Below are 5,000 nucleotides of genomic sequence, written 5' to 3'. Positions count from 1 at the left end.
TCCTTCCGCAGGTTCACCTACGGAAACCTTGTTACGACTTTTACTTCCTCTAAATCGTCAAGTTCGGTCAACTTCGGCCGTGCCTAGCGCAACCCACGGAGGGACCGCGGAAGGAGAGCCTCCAGAGACCTCACTAAAGAATCCATCGGTAGTAGCGACGGGCGGTGTGTACAAAGGGCAGGGACGTAATCAGCGCTAGGTAATGACCAGCACTTACTAGAAATTCCAGGTTCATGAGGACCGTTGCAGTCCTCAATCCCGACTAAATGAGCATTTGGGTGATTTCCCGTTCCTCTCGGAATGGGGGCGCCGTACGGCGAGAACACGCTGCGGCTCACATTGTAGCACGCGTGCAGCCCAGAACATCTAAGGGCATCACGGACCTGTTATCGCTCAATCTCACCTTGCTAAACACAAGTTGTCCCGCTAAGCAGGGCAAACTTAGCTGACGACCCCCGCGAAGGGGCCACCGGCTGTGACGTCAGGTGCGCCCGGGGGCGCACTGCTGACAGCGTTCTAGTTAGCCTGATCGAGTCGCGTTCGTTATCGGAATTAACCAGACAAATCATTCCACGAACTAAGAACGGCCATGCACCACTACCCTTAAATTTGAGAAAGAGCTCTTAATCTGTCTTACCTCGATAAGTTCGGACCTGGTAAGTTTTCCCGTGTTGAGTCAAATTAAGCCGCAAGCTCCACTTCTTTTTTTTTTTTGTTACAAAGTCGGTTTATTGATATAATATATATACATAATTTAAACCTTCGCGTTCCGAGAAGCTGTTTCCCCGCGAGGGATATGCTTCTCGGATTTATAGTTCTGTTTGAAATCACAATGTAAACACATTTCTCATTCGCTTCATTTTCTTTCAATAATGTTCCCCCTTTCTGCAGATTACGCCACGGCGTAACCAGCAACTTTCAACGTCCGGAGAACTCTGCAGCGCTTGCCGCTGCCTCCTCCGCAGATGTCATCATTTCTCCAGTGCCGTCCAGTGACTGCTGCCGCTGGGCTCGGACCTCGCGACGATACGCGCGTTGCCGCTCGTTCCGTCGTTGTCTCGCTAGTTCCGCCCTCCGTGCCACGGTGGACGGCGAAGGCGGCGTCATCGCTCTGCTGTAACGCACCAGCAGAGGAGAGCCGGGATTGCGGACCATCCGCATCCTTCGCCGCCTTTCGTTGTCCCGACGCTGCCGCTCGCGACGCCGATCCTGCAGAATCTGCGCCTCTCGCTGCGACACCGGGTGCACTGTCCGGAGCTCGTTCAAAACCAGTCGTCTGGCACGTTGCTGAGCGTTGCGCCGCTCACGCCGCCGTTCGACCAGTTCCTCGTGCGCTGTTCGGGAGTCATCAAGTGCCGCATTCCGCTCCGCCAGGCTGGACCGCTGCCAGGTCTCCCGCAGCTCCTCTGTGATGAGGCTGCAGGCTTCGCAGACGCTGCTCCAGTTTGACGGGCTCTGCAACATGTGACCCACCAGGGTCTCCGCTTCCAAGGGTTCTCCGTCCGCCGCCGTTAGATGAAGCGCTCGCACGTGTTCAAACCGAGGACACTCAAAGAGGACGTGACCGACCGTCTCCTCCACCGCCAGACACTGGGGGCAGTCAGGGGACGAAGTGAACCGCATTGCGCTGAGGTACTCCCGGAAAAATCCGTGTCCCGAGAGCACCTGCGCCAGCGCGAACGTCACTTGTCCGTGGTTCCTTTCCTGCCAGGGTGCTATCTGCGGCAACACCCTATGCGTCCAGCGGATGAAACGGCTGGCCGACCGGTGATGATGGTCCTCGCCGTCGTCGTCGCCCTCCTGGTGTTCATCGTCGTCGTCGCGCTGCTCTGCTGAAGACTCTTCGGTGTTCTGCCGTTGTTGTCGCTGGGCCTGCCCTTCCGCCACCGCGTCCCATGAGCGCTGCCAGGCGCACATCGTCGCACGCCGCTCCTCCTTGCGGATGGCATCCGTAGAAGGGGCGCGATCGATGGCATGCAGCCGCTCATAAATCCTGGCGTCCTCCTCCACCAGCAAGCCGATGGGAATGAGTCCGGCCAGGATTGTTGCTACGCTGTGGCTGACGGTTCGGAATGCGCAGGCCGTCCGAATCGCAGGGATCCGTTGCGATCGCTGGAGAAGCCTGGCACACGCCTGCAGGCTGGTCGCGCTGTGCCATACTGGAGCCGCATACCGGATGACCGATGACACCACACCCGCGAGCAGTCGTCGTTGAGCTGGCTTGGGACCACCGTGGTTCTGCATCAATGCAGTTACTGCTTTCGCAACACGGAGAGCCTTTTGCGACACGGCCTCGACGTGCTGTTTCCAGCTAAGGTGATCCTCCAGCGTGACGCCGAGGTAGCGGATGGTCCTTGACGACTCGACGATTGTGCCGCAGATGTCTACCGGAATACGCGGGTGTCCCTGACGGAGGCTGCTGATCATTACCATCTCCGTTTTACCGGCGGAGAGCTTGAGGTGGTGACGCTCCATCCACTGGTTGATGATCAGTACAGCCTTTTCGGCCTCTGCAGCGGCCTCTCTGGGAGTACAACCCGGAGCCGTCAAGACGATGTCGTCCGCGTACCCGATGATGTCGACGCCCGGTGGCAGCTCCAAGCCCAACACACCATCGTACAGCACGTTCCAGAGGGTCGGGCCCAGGATCGACCCCTGCGGCACTCCTGCGGATACGTCACGAGCAACGATGCCCCTGCTGGTCTCGTACCACAGCACGCGGCCGGTGAAGTAGCTCCGAAGGAGCCTCTGCAGCGGCTGCGGCACCAGCTTCTCCTTCAGGCATTGTCCAATCGCCGTCCAACTGGCGCTGTTGAAGGCGTTGGCAACGTCCAAGGCTACCACCATGAGGCATCGTTTATCCCGACGGTTGGTTCTTCCAAAGGCCATGGCGCGTTGTCCTCGGGCCACCACCTCCTGAATGGCTTGCACTGTCGATCTCCCCCTACGGAAACCGTACTGTGCGGGGGAGAGACGGGGAGCGTTGGCCTGCTCCAAGTGCTCGTTGAGCCGATTCAGTACTATGCGCTCAAACACTTTAGCGGCAGTGTCGAGCATGCATAGGGGCCTATATGATGACGGCAGGCCCGGTGGTTTGCCCGGTTTCGCCAATAGCACCAACCGTTGGCGCTTCCACTGCGCCGGGAATTCTGCTCTGTCGATGAGGTCCTGGTATATCCGGCAGAACGTACCAGGACTCGTCCGTATGGCCACCGTCAATGCGCCATTAGGAATCCCGTCGATGCCCGGGGCCTTTCGCGGGTTCAGTGAAGCAGCGATTTCCAACAGCTCGTCCTCGGAGACGGGGTGGATGGTCGACGCCGCCGTCGGTGATGGTTCCGGCCACTCCATCGCAGGGTGTTCGGGGAACAGCTCCGCCACGATGGTGCCGAGCACTTGAGGGTCCCGCTCTGGCGGTGTTCGACTTCCCCTCAAGCGAGTCATCACGACCCTGTAGCCGGCTCCGAAGATGTTGCTCTCTGCCTCGTTGATAAGATCCTGGAAGCAGCGACGCTTGCTTGCCCGGATTTCCGCTTCGAACTGGCGCTCCACGACGCGCGCCATGTTCATTCGGCAAGCACGCTGCTCCGGATCCCTTGCCTGTTGCACTGCTTCCCTGGCTCGTTGACAGGCAGTCCTCAGCTCCGCCAGCTGAGGGTTCCACCAAAAGGCCGAGCGGTTGGCTCCCAGGCCCGGCTGCTGCCTCGGCATTGTGGCATTACATGCCTCGCGTAGGGTCTTCATCAGCCCTTTCACATCCTTCGCCATTTCATCAAGGCAGAGATCAACCAACAGTTCAGCGAAGATGTTCGGGCTGAACCTGGTGATCATCCACCTCATGATGTTCCGTGATCGGTCTCGGTGTTCTGTTGTCGCGCTCCGCGCCTGGTGCTCGCGGTTGCTGTTGTTAGCTTCGCTGATGGTGAAGCAAACCGCTCGATGGTCACTCAGAGTGGGCCGGCTGCTGACCGCCCAATCGCCCGGACCAGCGATGGCATGGCTGGCGAAGGATACGTCGACTATGCTCTCGCTGGCAACCCCGTTCCCTACGAAGGTGGGTGTGTCGCCGCGATTGAGCACCTTCAAACCTAGCCGTTCGCAGGTCAGCAGCAGCTCCTCGCCCTTGGCGGACGAGCGAGGGCTGCCCCACTCTTCATGGCTGGCGTTGAAGTCTCCAGCGAGGACGATCCGCTGGTGACCCATTGCCACCATTTCTATGGCTTCCAGCACCTGCACAAAGCGCTCAACGTTGACTAGAGGCCGAACGTAGCAGCAGATGAAGAGCACGCCGTCAATGACGGCTGCTGCCACCCACTGCACTCCAGTCGCTAGCACTCTCTGAACTGGCGACCTACCTGTCGCTATAATTGCGACACTCCCAGACTCATCTGCGATCCAGTTCCCGTTGTTCGTGGGCACGCGATGCGGATCGGACAGGAGGACAACGTCCGCCCGATCCTCACGCGCATGCTGGATCGCAAGGTCTTGGGAGACGGCGCGTCGCTGGCAGTTCAGCTGCATTACACGTGTGAACGTGTAGTCTGAGCTCCTCGACAAGACCGATCACCGGTCTGGTGTGCCAATCCGCACACTCCACAGCACGCCGGAGCCTTGCAGCCCCTTGCGCGATGGCCCTCGTTACCGCAGCGGAAACAGCGATTCGATCTGTCGGTTCCTTTGCACTCAAAGGATCGGTGCCCGATCTCGTGGCACCGGAAGCACCTTTGAGCACTCCGCTTCAGTTCCTCTACTACCTTCACGGTGGAGAGGCAGAAGCCGACTCGGAGCTTCTTGCCGTCCAGCAACGTGGCTTCACTGCGCAGCACCCGTGCTCTGCACCTCTGCAGGCCGTTCGGGTACGCATGTAGCGAGATACTCTCAGGAGGGATGGCCACACCATACTGAGATTTGATCTCAGCGGCCACCTCCTCCGGCGTCGCCAGCGGATCCACGTTGTTCGCCGTGATGTACGCCATCTCGGCGATGATCGTTGTCACCCC

Source organism: Anopheles nili (assembly GCF_943737925.1).
Source record: "Anopheles nili chromosome X unlocalized genomic scaffold, idAnoNiliSN_F5_01 X_unloc_2, whole genome shotgun sequence".
Lineage (NCBI taxonomy): Eukaryota > Metazoa > Arthropoda > Insecta > Diptera > Culicidae > Anopheles > Anopheles nili.
This window is presented reverse-complemented; position numbering follows the sequence as displayed.